Here is a 19,082-nt window from a genome sequence, read left to right on the forward strand (position 1 = left end):
GCCGGCAGGCCAGATCTCGACGAGGATCCACCCCGGCTGGTCCGTTTACCCTTCGCCTTTGTTGTCGCCTTCTTCGCGCGTTCCAGCGCCACCGTCCTCTCCTTCCCCATGGAGACGGGTCGAGCTCGAGCAAAGGTCTGGCGACAAGGGCGGAAGCGAGCATGGCGGAGAGATTGGGAGTAGAAGAAGAGAGAATGGGAGCGCACGGGGTAGAGGCCTGGTCCGGGGCCTTTTATAAGGTCGTCACCCGAGTGACTGACTGGTGGACCCAGGCGATCTAAACAAATCCTGCAACAGTGGCGCGCACAGTACGTGGCGAAGAAGGTGGCGCGGGGATCTAGGAGACTTGCCTAATCCGTCCCGATAACCTCGATTCCGTCCGTCTGGCGCACTTCCCAAAATTCGGATCCCGCGAGATCCCCGGAGTGCAGAACAACCTGTCAGACTGAAGACAAACGTCCTCCACATCATCATTCAGAATTCTATCATGAAAATTCACTCGACAAAAACCAATGATGGACCAAGGCGACTGAGAAAGGAGTCAACGTCGTGACCTCAACTCATTGTTCTAGAACATGATATGCTCATAGCATAAAAAATGCGTCGGAAGTGTTCCCAACTCCTTCCCCACTCAAACCCTGATCTATTCGGGGGCTAATGATGAAGCTATGTACCTAGGGTAGGGTCATGGATCTGTCCGACATACCCTCCCCAAGGACATCTCTACAAAGAATGAGAAGCAGTTGAGGAGAAACCATCATCCACTCAACCATGAAGATGTGCTCACTCGACCACCCTGAAGACACTCGACCACCTTGAAGACACTCGACCACCAGAAGATGAGAAGCCCTCCACTCTGTAACGGTCAGGACATAAACCATAGCTTTATGGGCATTTACACCACTTTATTGCAGACGTTACCAGTAACGCTCCTCCTTTATGAGCAATGGACCTTGTGTAACGGAGGGGAGCTGGGGTCCTGGCGTACTCTATACAAGCCACCCCCTCCTCTGGGACAAGTGTTCGCACTTTCTGTAATTCACACACATATATTCAGTCGACAGCCTCCGGGCTCCGAGACGTAGGGCTGTTACTTCCTTCGAGAAGGGCCTAAACTCGTAAACTCATGTGTACAACTCCTCCATAGCTAGGATCTTGCCTCTACATTCCTACCCCCCTACTCTACTGTCAGTCTTAGAACCACGACACCTACTCCTCCCCTCCCCCTCCATCGCAAGTCACCCCACTCGGGTCGCGGCGCCAGATCTTCCGACGAGCCACTAATCCACTCCTTCCCTGAGCAGACGCAACCTTCCCCGACCTGAGAGGCCACATCATCCTCATCGACGTGCATCAACTTTTTCACGCCGGATCTTCGCTGTAAGTGCCTAGCCATCTCAAATCTTTTCTGGTCCCTTCTGCATATAGAACCAATAGGGGTGAGATTTGATTCCGGTTTAGGATATGTCATGTGAGGTTTAGGGTTTATCGTTTCATAAAGTTGTGATGAGATTTCGGTCAGATTTGGTTAGGGTTTAGGATATGTCATCTGAGGATTAGGGTTTATGTTTTCAGAAAGTTTTGATGAGATTACGATTGAAAGGAAGTGTAAGTCGGATGTAGCTAGGACATATTGAAGGACTTAGTTAGGATTATGTGGCATGAGAAAGTTGTCAGCAGATTTGGATTTAAAGAAAGTTATTTTGGATTTAGTTAGGAGATACTTTTGAATTGAGTTTCGAGATATTTTGGATTTAGTTAGGAGATAATTATTTTGTATGGAGTTTGGACTTACTTTGGATTTAGTTAGGAGATAATTTGGATTTAGTTAGGACATACTTTTGGATTTTGTTAGGAGATAATTTGGATTTAGTTAGGAGATAATTTTGAATGGAGTTTGGAGATAATTGATCTATCAGGGTGGATCTATGAAGCCATCTGGAGGACTCATGGACTTTGGATTTAGTTAGGAGATCATCAGTTAGAGCTAGTACAATCAATTACAAATTTATGGATTTAGTCAGGGCATATTTACTTACATTTGAAGGACTGAGTTAGGTACATGAATCCGATATGAAAAATTAAATCAACTATTTAAGCAGAGTAGTGCATAATTTCGGTAACGTATGCTATCCATTCGTAACATTCACTATCTGTTTTTGCTGGCAGCATAACGACATGGATGATAAAGGCAACGATGGCAAAAACTTGGGTGATACATGCAAGGATGACAAGGACATGGGTTATAGAGGCAACGAAGGCAAAGGCATGGACCCCAAAGGAATGGATGGTATGTGCATGGATGATAAGGATAATGAGGATGCAGGAAAGGATGGCATAGACATGGATGATGTACACATGCAAGGTAAAGGAATTGATAATAAAGGCATGGTTGGTTCAGACCTGAGTGAGTGTATGGAATACTTAGAGATTGTGAAGAAGACGTTCAGGACTGAGGAAGAAGCCTACATGTTCTATGTAGGCTATGCAAGAAATAAAGGATTTGGTGTTAGAAAGGATGATCTGAAGTACAGGGGTCCGGGTCTGAAACAAAATGCATACAGAAGGACATACAAGTGCTGCAAACAAGGATGGCGGGCCCTTGAGCACTTTAACAGAGCTGAAAGAAAAAGAACACCGAGGGGTCTTTCTCGGTGTGGGTGTCCCGCTCATTTTCAGGTTGAGCTACAAGATAGCAGTGGCCTCTGGTTTGTCAAGAATTTTGTCGACAAGCATAACCATCTGTTTGTCCCTGCTGACCTGACTCCGTACTTGTCGGCTCATCGTAGAATGGCTGACGCACAAAAGGCTGATGTCATCGAGTATGCTGTCAGTGGACTTCGAACACATCAGATTATGTATGTAATGGAGAAGAATGCCGGAGGTCCCGACAAGCTTGGATTTATAGATCGAGATCTATACAACCATGTTTTAGTCCAGAAGAAGCGCAAGATAGAAGGCAGTGACGCTAGATATTTGCTCACCTATATGAGTGCACAGAAAAAAGCAGACCCGGAATTCTTTTTCAAATAGACAAAAGACAACAAAGGCCATTTGAGGAACATATTCTGGGATGACTCACAATCCCGCATTGACTATGTTGCCTTTGGTGGTGTCGTGGTATTCGACAGTACATATCGGTCTAACAAGTATAGGCTTCCCTTTGTTCCATTTGTTGGTCTGAACCATCACCGCAGCACAGTTTTGTTTGGGGTCGGTCTACTGTCAGACGAGACAGTTGCATCATATCAGCGGCTTCTTCATGTATTTTTGGAGGCAATGTCCCAGGCGGCACCAATTTCAGCAATCACCGATGGGGCGGTGCAATGGCTAAAGCAATAACTACTGTCTGGACCGGAACAGATCATCGTTTGTGCAAGTGGCATATCGAGGAGAATATGGTGATGCACCTCCACGAGGAAAAGCTAGAGCAATTTAGGGAATTCATTTACCGTCGTTGGGATGTTGATGAGTTTGAGAAAAGATGGGAGGCTTATAAGGTTCGGTTCAAAATAAAACCAACGGGCAAGGGGTCGTCATGGGTTAACAGGATGTATGAGCTGCAACACAAATGGGCTGCTGTATACACAAAGGGTAGATATTTCCTAGGCATGATGAGTAATCAGAGGAGTGAGTCTCTCAACTCAAGGCTTCATGTGCACCTGAACAGGAAGATGCAGCTTGTTGATTTGTTGCAGCATGTTGAGCACTGTGTATCCATAATGCGGAAGACTGAAGCAGCATTAGACATAGTAGCAACACATATGATACCCTTCACTAAGCTGAACGCACACCCTCTGGAGATTGCTGCCCCTTATATTTATACAACGGTGATGTTTCCAAAGGTAAAGCGTCAGATTGTTGAAGGGACAAATTGGCAGGTCACGGACCGGGTAGCATGTGATGGTTTGGTCGTGTTTGGAGTTTTGTGCAAACCCCCATATGATAAAGTCCCATATGGAAGGGATGCTAGAGAATTGCAAGGTAAGGAAGGTAAGTATGCTGAGGACTTGCATGCAAAAAAATTGGATGCTGAGGATCCCTATGACTTGGAAGGTAAGGATGCTGAGGACTTGCATGCAAAAACCTTGGATGCTGAGGATCCCAATGACTTGGAAGGTAAGGATGCTGAGGACTTGCATCCAAAAAACTTGGATGCTGAGGATTCCAATGAATTGGAAGGCAAGGATGGTGTGGACTTGCATGCCAAAAACCTGGATGCTAAGGATCCCAATCACTTGGAAGGTAAGGACCGTGAGGAGTTGGAGGCAAAAAAGTTGGATGCACAAGGCGTGGATGCTAAGCCTGTGGATTTTATATATCATGTGACTTGTCTTTTTACAGGAGCAAGACTGGATGATGCAGCATGTAAATGTGAAAAGTTGGAAAGTCGGGATTACCCATGCGCACATATATTTTGCGTTCTGGATCATCTTGGTGTATGCACATTTCCAAAAAAAATTGTCAAGAAAAGATGGACAATGTAGGCCAAACCAGCGTTCCCTTCTTCGAGGATTGCGAATACTCATGTATGGTCTGATCACATGAATAAGTATCATCAACTATGCAACATGGCTAGTGACGCTTTATTCACAGCCGCAGCTAGCGATTCACAGTCAGAATAGGTGATGGAGTTCCTCCGGAGTATATTGGTTGATGGAGAAAAAACTGATTTGGATGAAGGCCATTAATCGTTTGTTCCTTTGCCGACATACTTCTCTGCTGCTCGCGAATGCTGCACTGATGACGTGGAAAATCCAATCAAAATAGTTCCAAAAGGGAGACCAACTACCGAAGAATCGAACAAGAGGATTAAATCCAGGCGCGAGCGGATGAGAGGAAAAAAAAGCAACGAAGTTAGTGCACATGTTTATCTCATTGTTCGTTTCCATACATGCTTACAATGTTAATATGTTCTCTCGTTTTCTTCAATTTACTCAGGAACAAATCGGGAAAATCAAAGGTCACAAGGAGGAAGAAGCAAAAAGAGAAAGACTCAGAGACAGAAGAAGACAGAGATTCAGATATAGAAGAAGAGGAAGATTCAAAAAAAGCAACAAAGTTAGTGCACATGTTAATCTCATTGTTCATTTCCATACATGCTTACAGTGTTAATATGTTCTTCTCCCGGAGAGTGTTCACATGTTTTTCTTCAATTTACGCAGGAAAAAATCGGGGAAATCAAATAGCACAAGGAGGAAGAAGCAAAAAGAAGAGACAGAGTCAGATACAGAAGAAGAGACAGAGGCAGATACAGAAGAAGAGGAAGATTCAGGTACAGAAGAAGAGGAAGATTCATGTACTGAAGAAGAGGAAGATTCAAATGCAGAAGAAGAGGGAGATTCAGATGCAGAAGAAGAGGGAGATTCAGATGAGGAAGAAGAGGAAGATTCAGATGCAGAAGATGGTGGGCTGAGGAGGGCTAGAAAGAGACCATTGGAGGTTGCAGAAGAGGATTACGCAAAACCAAACAAGTGGGCATTAGCACAATTGTGCGTACTTAAATATGTTTTCGAATGCTAGCTGCAGATTCATCTATTTCATTTTTTGCAGGAAACACAAGGGCGCTCCAAATGTCAATGCTAGGAGGACGAAAAAGAACGATGACAAGGGTGCGCGAGGAAAACCAGTGAAGTTAGTGTTTGTACTTACATGTCCACTCTAGAAGTCAGGTATTTGCTAGTACTGTGTTGACGTTTCTTAACCATTCCAGAAAAGACTCTAGTAAGGGCGGTAAAGAATAGGCCAAAGGGGTGATGAAGACAAAAAGGCCTGATAGGAATGTACCACAGGCTGAGCGAATAAGAGCTGTCAAGTTAGCTTCTATAGCTATGAAGAGAAAATCAGTGAAGTTAGTGTTTTTTCTGTTATAGTGTATTGTACATGCTCAAATCTTCTTTGCTATCCTATTAACAAACGTCGTTTCATGCAGGAAAGCTAAAGTGAAGTCGAGACATGATGTATAGATGCACAGGGTCAAGCAGAGAAAACAAAAGGATTTCTGGGGTCGAAAAATTGAGAACAAACTAAAGTAGAGAGTTTTCCATGTCGTGATCCACCTTGTTTCTCATGTATTAGACCCATTTGATGGACTGCCACTATTTTTCTGAATTCCTCGTTTGATTGGTACACGCTCATTTTATTATGGATGGGTCGACATGGTAGGCTAGTTATGATTTATCAACAACGAGGATACAATGCATTTTTAGTGCAGTTGGTTTTCTGTATTTTTTTCATTTTTTACATAATATATTGCTGAAATTTGTTCAAAGTGTAGTCAAATTTCATACTTGAAATATAAAATAGAAACCGAAAATTTATATATATAAGAAAATAGAACGTTAATAGAAACTTTGTTTTCAAATAACATTGAAAATCGTTTATTTTCAAATAGAAAATAAGCATACTGATATTTTAAAAATAGCATACTCATTTGAGAAAACATGTTCAATTGAAAATAAAATATAATGAATATGCTGATTTGAAAATATCATACTGATTTTAAAAATAGCATGCTACTTTTAAAATTATGCTACTTTTAAAATAACATGCTAATGTCAAAAATATCATGCTAATTTTAAAAATAGCATGGTACTTTTAAAAATTTAATGCCCTTTTCAATATGCTAATTTTAAAATAACATGCTATTTTCAAAAATATCATGCTAATTTTAAAAATAGCATGCTTATTTTGAAAATATAATGCTCTTTTCAATATGCTACTTTTAAAATAGCATGCTCATTTCAAAAATAGCATGCTGATTTAAAAAAATCATGTTCTTTTGAATATGTTGTTTTTCAAAATAGCATGCTGATTTCAAAATAACAGCCTCATTCTAAAAATACAACACTGATTTTAAAAATATAACGCTGTTTTAAAAAATATAACGCTGTTTTTAAACTGGTTTCAAGAAATACATGCTTTTTTAAATATGCTGTTTTGAAAGCAGCGTGCTGATTTTGAAAACAACATTTTTTTAATTACGCTTTTTAAAAGATAGCATGTTTTTTAATTATATACTGTTTTTCTAATTAAAAAACATCATTTTGAAAATAGCATGCCATCTCGAAAGTAATAGAAACATCATTTTTTTGCATTGCATTTCGACCCGCAAGTTTTTGTTTTGCATTTCTTTTTTTTCTGCGACACACATACAAACCACATTTTCAAAATAACTCGTACTAGCCAACACAAAAACCTCGTTCAAAAATGAAAGTAGTGTCTAATCCATTTGAAACCCGGTTAGATTTGATTATAAAAATACTAGCATCACTCTGGCAAAAAAGGAAATATAATTGCACTCCATAGAGGTAATTATATCAAGGAGGGTACCAGGGTGCGTTATATATATACACTTGCATAGCAAGTACATTACGCCACATAGGGTTCAGACTACCACCAAGTTACTGCCAAGTTCCACTTACTGGACGATCTTCATATCCAGTCGGACTCAAAAGTTATACCACCAAAGTACTAGTTACTACCAAGTACCAATTACTACTAAGTTGCACTTAGTGGACCCTAAAGTTGATACTACCAACTTGCAGTTACTGGCTAGTACATACAGATTATAAAACTAGCGTCAAACTACTGCGGTGGGTCAATGAATCCTCATGCCACTAACCATCTTCACCCTAAGCCCACCTCCACTCCTTTCCATGAACCTGAAGATAGCCATTTGATCTTCTTTCATTCTGGCGCCCTCAACGACTTCTCTCCAGTTCTTCATCATGATCGCTCGCCCGTCCTTCTTTCCCATCTTGAACAAGACCTTTTATTACCTTCAAAATGTTCATTGGTGACATGCACAACCATGGGCTTTCGCAGATAATCTTTGAGGTAGGCCTGACTGTACTCCTTTGAGAAGCACTGATTGCACAGGGAAATAAATAATGTTACATAAAAATGAAGTATGATTTGCACACAAAAAAAGTAAGTATGATTTGCACAACCACACCCGTCCTCCTCTCTGTCTCTACATGATGGCATTTTCACTAGTGAAGTATGATTTGCAAAAAGAAAAGTCCAAGTGTTTACCATCTTGCTCTTCCCTCTGATGACTGCCGAGCGAGTGACGGTGCTGACATAGTATGGTATGGGAGGTTCGCAGTGCTTTACTATGGATTTGAGACAGTCCCACCGATCCTCGTTTAGCAATACATGGTTGCCGTAGAAGATGCGATCCTCGAAAGTTCCTTTTCTCACATGGTATCCCGGACCTGTATCAAAAAAAATTAAGATGACGAAGTAGTAGATAATTTCATATGTAAGATCTAGAACATCAGCACTGGGTTAATGATCAATGCCTACTCCAATGATCAAGAAATGAAGGACATAGATAACCCAATCACATCCACCCAGCAATATCTCGTAGAAACATGGGCAAATTGAATATCTGATTTATTTAAACTAACAACTAAACACTGCTCTATGTAAGCTCTAGTTCAATCAATGTTGATTTGGAAGGTCATTTAGAACCCAAACAGAGTAATGTGTGGTAATCAAGTGTCACTCAAACATCAACTTTTGATATTTCACAGTTCGTTTAATATCTGACCAGCCAAATAGAACTTTACCCCGTAGTGCCAAGATAGGATCGTGGTCCACATCGCCATCTCCATCAGAACTATCATCAGTGTCATAGTCACTAGAGGTGTCGTCATCACCCCTATAGCTGTCACTCCCATGTGAAGTGCCATCTGAAGCATCATCTGAGGTGGTCCGGTGATCACTCTCTTCAATGCTGATGAGGATGGTTTCCCTTGCCATTCAAACCTGTTACATGCATTGCAATGAACAAATGTTAGTTAATGATATATGAAATCAGTCTTCCATTAGGACTTGCTAAGTACGTACTTCATGTATAAACATCTACACGAAAAAGCTAGTCGACAACTATTCGGACGACTAGTCAAGACTAGTGGTTAGACTCATAATCATTGGGCAGATATAACCAATTAGGATATTTCAAGGTTACAATTTTGTGAGCTGGACTAGGAAACTTGGTAACCAACCAATTAGTAGCCATGTAAAAATGAACCATGATTGACTGCTCTCATCGAGCAATACGTGAAACTATAACTGATCTGCCTTTGATCACTGCAAATTTCCTGATGGGCTATTGTGTGGTACCATCAGGTAATAAATATAAAGTCTTTAAATTGTCACAACAAAACAAATAATGCATTTGCTGTTGTACATAACATTTTTAGAGGTAGCTGTGGAGGTTAATTTTCCAATTTCCAGTGAGAATAAGGACATGATAGAATCTCTCAAGCAAGATGACATCATAGTGAAGGCTATGAGAACGATCAAGGTATGCCGACCAATAGTCACCCTTTTGTATACTTGCTATTTATTTACTCATTACTACCCATACCAACAAGTAAAATCATGATTATGAAGTATAATGTCAGAAAATCCAACAGTGAGGAATTTGTTGCAATGTGTACTACTAGCTCACAGGAAATTTTCATTGACCCCAACAAGCCCATACCATATCTTGGAGATAGGCTGACATAATTCAAGTAAGCAGTAACAACAATTAGCAAAAATATGCACCAACCAAAAATATTACATGTGTGCACATATCATCAAAAACATGCACCAATCAAGAGCAGTCTATACTTGACAAATCCTTCAAAATATGCACTAATCATCATTCTACCATCGAGTAATACATGAAACAATAACTGATCCTCATTCCATCATTACAAATTTCCTCATGGACTGCTTCTGTGCTCGCCTTTTTAGTTTTTAATAACTAAGCATCAGCAAATACATATACACAGTCTTCAAACTATCCCGACAATCCAAAACATGTGTATGCTCCTGTGAATATACTTTTACAATATCTAGCAGTGGGGGGCCATTTTCCCGGGGGGAAAAGTACTTGATAGCATCTGTCAAGCAAGATGATAGCATAGTGAGAGCTATGTCGACGAGCAAGGTATGCTGGCCAACACCCACCTTTTTCTCTCACTTGCATGAAAGTGTTTACCCATTACTTCCCATATGAACAAGTAAAACCATGATTACGCAGTACATTGTCAGATTATCTTGCTGTAAAATTACTTGTTGCAATATGACCTACTAGTTGATAGTAAATTTGCGAATACCCGAAACATGCACACAAGCAAGTGTCAGATTTTAACTTGGGCGGTGCTACTAGATCGCAAAATTAAGGTTAGATCGACATTAGAAGGGCAAGGAAGATCAATCTTACCTACGAAGTGGTACCAGATGGGGCTGGAGTAGACTTGTTCGAAGCTGGCACCACCGGAGCTTCGAGCGGCGTGACCAGGATTGGGGAGAAGAGGTGTCATTGTCGGACCTTGCCGTCGATGAAGCAGTGGAGAATCGTGGCCGGAGCAGGGGGAGTGGGTGGCCTCGCGGATCCGGCCGATTTGATGACGACGGGGGCGGCCAACGTGACGGCTTGGCAAACCCTAGCCGTCGCCCTCCGCGTCGCCTCTTTGTCTCTGCAAAGAACGAAGTGTGGTGGGACTGGGAATGGGGGTGGGGTTGGGGCCATCGCTCACTTTTCTCTCTTCCTCCCACTTGTGCAGGCCCACAAAAGGAACAAAGTGTTGGGCCAGATCAGATGCAGATTTGGCAGCTTTACCAATTCTGGCCAAATAGAAAAGATCAGCATGACCACATGTGTTCTTTTAAAGAAACCCTCAAAATACACTGCTGTTCATATTGCATGTGGATCAGTCTTTCAGTACCAAATTATTTTGAATAATTTTAAGCACTCCACAGTATATATATATATATATATGAAAATAATGGTTAACCAATAAAATGGTAAACTATTAGATGCAAGGTTGCAAATATTTAAAAAAAATCAATAATTGAATTGTATGCATTTTTATGATTAAATTTAATAAATGTAACATTTTTGCAAGAACTATGATAAATTAAAATATTCATTAGTATTTAAAAAAACCCGCGAATGACTACTTATGCCAAACAGAACTTCATCATGGTTTCGTTTATTCATCTATTCTTTGGCATGATGGTTCTCATAACGCCTTCTTCGGACCTTCTCTTTGTCCGACAAATTCATGAGATATTGGGCTAGCGCCTTGTGTTTCACCCTCACACCATGCTTCATTTGGTATCCTTTGGAAACTCCTTCGGCGTGCTCAAGAATACTAACGAAAGCCGGGTCCAGATATTTGGCACAGAACGCGCAATGATATGCCATATGCTTAAGCACGTTGCACTGTCCATTCTGCAATTCTTCAAGGGTTTTCTGAGTGTGTGCATCCATCTCTCCTTCGGAAATGTCCGCATAATCATGAGAATAAGGCTGCAAGTTTAAATTATGTATGATATAAGCTGCACCATTGTTTATAGTAACCAATATTCCCTAAGTTTCATTCTGTAGTGCCTATAAATTATTTTTAAAGTAAATATTTATTAACTTTGAAAATTTAAGGAGAAAAAGGCAATATAAAATCCATTTGAAAGCATAAATCATATGATGTACTTTTAAAAAAATTGTCAATAAACATGCCCAACCTTTATGATGTCTGACTTTTAGCATTAAACCAAAATGCACTAAATTGTGGAGTGGATGAACCATTAATTTCTCAAAGATTGATTGAATAAAAAATGATCATTATGTACTGATGATCAAGATTATATTTAGAGCTAGATTCCATTATGCCAATTCAACAATGTATTGATGGTTTAATGATTAACCTCTAACCTTAAACTTGAAGACAAATCTAGGGTTAAAAAATTAAAATTACCATAACGGAATTCCAGTCCATGTCGTGCATGTGCTGCTGCTTGTGATCGACGACGGAGTACAACACCTCATTGACACGATGCTTCTCTGGGTCGGACAACGAGTAGTCCGAAGCTTTCTCGTGGGGATCCTGATCCATGCGATGGACGACGACGTCGGTTGTTAGCTCCGCAAGTCCACGATCTGTCACGACGGCGTCCATGATAGGCCCCCCACGTCCATGGCCCCGCTCTGTCACGATGGCCAATCGACCTCCATGAGTGGATTTTATATCCGGCGGCAGGGATGCGGGCGTGTGAGCGGCGGCGATGGTTTTAGAGCGTCCCCTAGGGGAGAGATGCAGGGAGTAATTGGTAGTTACCTACTATAGCGGAAAGACTTCGGTGTTGGGCACCTACAATGCAGCCAGCTTATTTAGGAGCTTAATTAGGATCTTGGAAAAAATCACAATCGTAGGCGCTTGGGGCAGGTGCTAGGAACTGGATTTTGTACATCTACGTGATGCAATCCAAAGTTCATGTCCGGGGTGGATGGGTTGGGGATTGAAAATTTTGTACATAAACCCTGGTGCTCAAGACTTGTGAAACATCAGATCAAATTGCCATCAATTGATCTAGAAATTTCAAACTAAGAAAGAAATGTACTCAGAGGCCACTATAGTATTACTTGGATCATCATGTGATCATCATGTAGCCATGCCACAACCAACACGATGGTCTCCATGGCCATGTAGACATCACACCATGCACCATTGGCCGCCTAGAACCTCTAGCCATGTATCAATAGTATTTCCTACCATATCCAGCTACTATTTCCTGGTTCTCTATCTTAAAGATACCACCAGTTGTCTATCTTATGGATCTCGTTAGCTAACCGCAAATTGCTACATAAATAAGACCATTCTGTTGCTTTCTTGCATCCAGTCCATTGTCATAAAAGAGCCACCCTGTATTTTGTGTGGTTAGGATCATGGATATTGAAATTCCCCATGTTATCGTCGTGGCAGATTCCCCTGTTGATACCCCGACCGTCAATGGTCCTTAACTATTCAACATTCTAGATAAGTAGTTATTATGAATTCTGACAAGAAGCGACCCAAATTTTTTTATTTACAAAGAAACTAATTAACAATGCTAAAGTAAAATAGTGATGAAATCCAGCTTCTTTATGCATTAGCCGCTGCTTAGAGATAATCAATGCTTAAAACCATTGTCACAATCACTTAGGTAGATTATTAAATTAAAACCAAAAATCAGTGCTCAAAGAACAAAACCAGCAAAGCATTTACTCAAAATTTTAAGACCATATTTTCCTAGTGCATAACTCGTGCTTAGCGCAAATCAATTTTATGTTATTATCACAATCATCTGCATAGGAAATTCTATTCCAAGGTGCAGCTACAAAATAGTATAAGCACAATAACCAACCATAGCTGGATTATTAGCAGAACAATTTATATAGATCAAAAAATGACCTCTAAAGTGCTCAACACATGTAACCTAGCAAGTTAGGTAACACATCTATACACTCTGGATAGACATTTCATCGATTAAAGAAAAAAGTAACCCTGTCCTTCCCCAAAAATAGAGAAAAGGACAGACCAGACAAAACCTATGAATTTACAATAATAATAAAGCAGATAGATGATTAATGAGCACGAGTTTAACAAGCAGAGATGCCAAACCACACACCAATTAACATAGTTCGACCTTAGTTCAACACTTCCATATATACAAAAGCAAGCACCACTTAGTAGTACTGGTGCACATAGTTCGACCATAAACGTTCACCAACAGAGTATAGCATAGGGTAGTACTTAGCATAGTTAAAACCAAAAGAGCATCAGTTCTAGCTGCGAGGGTGCGCAGTTCCCTAAAGACTCAAAGAAGCCTCATCAAGTACTCGGCATATGTAACACCCCGGATATGACTTTCCCAATATGTATTCCAACTCTTGCCGTTTCCGGCCTTAAGTTATTTTATTTTCTCGGGTTCGGGTTTTTGTCTCCGTGTTTTGTTGTCGTTGTCATGCTTCTCATATCATGTCATCATGTGCATTGCATTTGCATACGTGTTCATCTCATGCATTCGAGCATTTTCCCCGTTGTCTGTTTTGCATTCCGGTGCTTCGTTCTCCTCCGGTGGCCATTTCTACCTTCCTTTCATGTGTGGGGATTAAACATTTCCGGATTGGACCGAGACTTGCCAAGCGTCCTTGGTTTACTACCGATAGACCGCCTGTCAAGTTTTGTATCATTTAGACTTCGTTTGATACTCCAACGTTTATCCGAGGGACCGAAAAGGCCTCGTGTGTGTTGCAGCCCAACACACCTCCAAGTTGGCCCAAAACCCTCTCCATCATCTAGAGCGTTCGATCACGATCGCGTGGCCGAAAACCGCACCTCATTTGGACTCTCCTAGCTCCCTCTATGCCTATATAAAGAACCCCTCCTAAAAATCCCGGACCCCCTCCATACCTAACCTAGATCCACTTCGTCACCGACGGACGTGTCCGACTTCCGCCACCGCCGCCACGTGGCACGCCCCCGTTCGGCACCGCCTCGCGCCCACATCGCCGCCGCTCCGGCCCGGGAGGCCCGGATCGGGCCCCCGAGGCCCATCGCCACCCGCGCCGCTCGGGATCTTCTTCCCCATGCCCGGGTCGCCGCACCTCTGCCGCGGCGCCGCCTTCCTTCCGCCAGCGCTTGCTTGGCCGCTCGTCGGTGCCCGCGCCCGCCGCGCCTACCGAGGCTGGCGCGGACAACCGCCGCCACCCGCCGTCCGCCTCTCCGGTGGCCGGATCCGCGCCGTCCGGCCCGCCTCTCCAAGATCCGGCGACCCCAACCGCCAAGTCCGACGACTTCTCCGGCCGCTACAGGGATCCCGGCGATCCTCGGTTCGCGTGAAGCCCCGGATCTGGATCTGAGTTTAAATCTCGGGGTTGACTTTCTCCCGAAACCCAAGTTCATGTGCCCATTTTCATCATGCTATAACTCCTCATCCATAGCTCCATTTTGAGCATATAGCATATCAAAATGTCCGTCTCGGAGAGTACATCATTTCATCTCATTGCATCATTTTCATTTGAGTTCATCTTGATGCCCAAAATGCTGTTAGAAGAGTGCTACTTGAGATAATTGTCAGATCTGCTGCTCCATTTAGATATTTGTCATTTTTGCCATGATTTTTGTGTGCATGATATGCCCATGAGCTCTACATATGTTTTGTTAAGGGTTTTGCCATCTTTCCAGAGATGCAAGCCATGTATTTTTATGATGTGTGTGGTGACTAGCACAAGCTTGCAAAGTGAGGCACTTGGTAATGCTGATTTCAGGAACTTAGCATTTCCGCTAAGCCCTTGAGCTGTTTATCTCATATTGTCATATGTTCATGTTGTTTCCTAGTGATCCGTGCCTCTTTTGAGAATGATCAGTAAGGATGTTTTGTTAATCTTGTAGTGCTGTATCCATCCATGTCTTTGTTTGCAATTATGGAGCACCCTAACTTGAGTCAATCGAGCTCTACTTTTGCTATTTCGTGAATCTGGGCAGATTGTCTACTTGTTAGCGATTTTGCCGATGATGTTGTAGTTGATCCGTGCATGCTATGCTATTGTTCTTGCCATGTATAGCTTGCATTTTGTGTATTCTTGATGGGTGTATGCTTAGATTCTCATGAATTGCTCTGTAGTGAGTGCATCGAGCTCGTAAACATGCCTACTTGATATCTGATTTCAGCATCCTCCAGTTTTCACTAAGTCTGAGAACTGATTATATTTTTGCCATGTTCACATGCTTGCAAATGTATTTTCTGATCCCTTTTAGCTCAAGGTCACTAAGGGACTTTTGTTAATCTCTTTGAGTAGCTCCATGCCATGCTTTACTTTTCCATGTTCAGGTCCTGTAGCATCTAGTTTTGTTGCTCCGAAGTGTGCTACCTGATCTGAAATTCCAGACAAGTGTTTATTTCACTAAGTCTGAAATCTGTTTGTCATATGCATTTTTGCCATGCTTGTTTGAACCTGTTAATGGATGAATTGGCCGTAGCTCAGTGCTAGACTTTTGTTCAGCATCTTGAATGCATCCCTTACATGTATTTTGATGCCATGTTTGGATGCTGTAGCATGTTTATCTTGTTGCATTTAGATGGCTACTTGCTGTAAATCGCAGAACGTGGTCATATTTGAATTGCTTGCCATTTCCAAACCGTAACTCCGATTCCGGCGTTCTTTATATCGTTTTCAAGCGATTTCATCTCATATTTCCAGTGGCGCACTTGGATTTCCAAGTTGAGGCCAGGTTCATGCCTTCCTTGTCAAATCTTGCATGTGCATCCCGCATCGCATCCCGCATAGCATACAATCCTTGCATCATATTGTTTGAGCTTTGCACGTGGTTGATTGTGTTCCGTTTGCTTGTTTGTCTTGTTTGGGGAGAGTCGGGAGACGAGTTCGCTAACGAGGAGCCCGTTGAGTTTGCTTTCGAGGATCCTGTCAACTCTGACAACTTTGCAGGCAAGATGATCATACCCTCGAAATCACTACTATCTTTGCTTTGCAAGATGCTCGCTCTTTTGCTATGGCAATGCTACGATGCCTAACACTTGCTTTCAAGCCTCCCAAATTGCCATGTCAAACCTCTAACCCACCATGTCCAAGCAAACCGTTGATTGGCTATGTTACCGCTTTGCTCAGCCCCTCTTATAGCGTTGCTAGTTGCAGGTGAAGATTGGAGACCTTTCCTTGTTGGAACATTTATTTACTTGTTGGGATATCATTATATTGCCATGTTATCTTAATGCATCTATATACTTGGTAAAGGGTGGAAGGCTCGGCCTCTCGCCTAGTGTTTTGTTCCACTCTTGCCGCCCTAGTTTCCGTCATATCGGTGTTATGTTCCCGGATTTTGCGTTCCTTACGCGGTTGGGTTATAATGGGAACCCCTTGACGGTCCGCCTTGAATAAAACTCCTCCAGTAATGCCCAACCTTGGTTTTACCATTTTCCACCTAGCCTTTCCCCTTGGGTTTCGTGGACTCAAGGGTCATCTTATTTTAAACCCCCCGGGCCAGTGCTCCTCTGAGCGTTGGTCGAACCTAGGGCACCGTGCGAGGCCGTCCTTGGCAACTTGGGTTACGTTGGCTCCCGTACGCTTAGCTTATCCGGTGTGCCCTGAGAATGAGATATGTGCAGCTCCTATCGGGATTTGTCGGCACAGCGGGTGGTGTTGCTGGACTTGTTTTACCATTGTCGGAGTTGTCTTGAAGAACCGGGATACCGAGTCTGATCGGAACGTCTCGGGAGGAGGTCTATTACTTCGTTGATCGTGAGAGCTTGTCATGGGGTAAGTTGGGACTCCCCTGCAGGGTTTTGAACTTTCGAAAGCCGTTCCCGCGGTTATGGGAAGATGGGAATTTGTTAATGTCCGGTTGTAGATAACTTGAACCTTAACTTAATTAAAACATGAATCAACAGTGTGAGTTGCCGTGATGGTCTCTTCTCGGTGGAGTCCGGGAAGTGAACATGGCGTTGGAGTAATGCTTGCGCAGGTTGTCCTCTAGTTTCTCGCTCGCGCTGTGCCTCCTCTTCTCGCTCTCTTTTGCGAACAGGATAGCCACCATATATGATAGTCGCTTGCTGCAGCTCCACATATTTTACCTTGCCTTACCTATAAGCTTAAATAGTCTTGATCGCGAGGGTGCGAGATTGTTGAGTCCCTGTGGCTCAAAGATTACTATTATACCAGATGCAGGGCCTGATGATTCCGCTCCAGGTGACGCGCTTGAGCTCAAGTGGGAGTTCGACGAGGACTCTCAACGATACTACGTGTCTTTTCCTGATGATCAGTAGTGGTGCCCAGTTGGGGTGATCGGGACCGTGTCGCATGTTGGGTTATCTTTTATTTTGGCGCCGTAGTCGGGCCATGAGTGTTTGAATGATGTAATGTTATTTATGTACCTTGATTGACGTGGCGAGTGTAAGCCAACTATGTCATCTTCCCCTTTTATTATCTATATTACATGGGATGTTGTGAAGATTGCCTGACTTGCGACTTATGCCTTCAATGCGATTATGTCTCTAAGTCGTGCCTCAACACGTGGGAGCTATAGTCGCATCGAGGGTGTTACAAGTTGGCATCAGAGCCTTCCCCGACCTTAGGAGCCCCATTGCTTGATCATTTTTAGTGGCCGAGTTGTGTCTGGAAAAATGTTTTGAGTCATCTAGGAATTATATATCGGAGAGTTTAGGAAATATTTTTACTTCCCAGTCTCCTCATCGCTCTGGTAAGGCATCCTGACGTAGAGTTTTGACTCTCCTCTTCTCAAATTTCACAAAAAAATTTAGGATCACGCGGGTATCTTGGAATCGTTCTGATGGTTTTGTGACAAGAACATTGTCTTGGTGCCTCCTGTCAGTGGTTTTGTGGAAGTGTCCCGGGGAGTTGAGCTCTGAGGTGTTGTCGTCATAATTTTATCGTTGCAGTTCTGGAATACCTGAGTTTAGTACGTCGACATCGAAAATCTCTTTTATGCAGTTCGTTGGTGAGATAACCTCGACGCCACCCAGTACTGGGGCGGGAGTTCGGGAGTATCGCCATAACTTGTATAACGGATGATTTTCGAAGGTTGAGGTAGATGGTTTCCGAAGTCTTTCTCGGTTATGTGTTGAAGGATGGATACAGCTGGATGTAGGATTTGCTAGATTTGGGTGAGTTATTAGGCTTCCCCTGTATCCCCAACACCTGATTGCATAACCGGAAAGGTTCGGGAGTTTCATAGGTGGGAATTCCTGTAGCTCTAGTTCTTCTTCCATGGATATTTGGTTTGAGATTGGGATTTCTTACCGAGTATTCGTTCTTGATCCATATCTTGTTGATTTATTTCTCTACCTATATTGTAAGTGGCTTCTCAATTTATGGATATGTGACCATTTCAAGAGGAATGCATTCGTTCATTTTGTTCGGATGTGAAGACTATATGATGCAATTTTCATTCCGTTGGATTCAGCTTCATTTTATCTGTCAATGTGCTAACGGTGGTCAACCTCTTCAGGATGGCTCCCGCTAAGAGCACCAATCAGAATCAGAATCAGGATCCGCCACCACCTCCACCTCCTCCGGAGGCATGGCAAGCTGTGATGGCCGCAACCAATGCAAACACACAGCTGATCATCCAAATTCTCCAAGAGCGCAATCAAGGCAACCAAGGGAACCAAGGCAACAATCAGAATCACTTTGCTACACTCAACCAGTTCCTTGCTAACAGGCCAAAGACTTTGAGCAATTGTGTTGAGGCAACCGATGCTGACGATTGGCTCATGGATCT

Source organism: Triticum urartu, chromosome 2A (assembly GCF_056163025.1).
Source record: "Triticum urartu cultivar PI428250 chromosome 2A, HENAU_Tu73, whole genome shotgun sequence".
Taxonomy (NCBI): domain Eukaryota; kingdom Viridiplantae; phylum Streptophyta; class Magnoliopsida; order Poales; family Poaceae; genus Triticum; species Triticum urartu.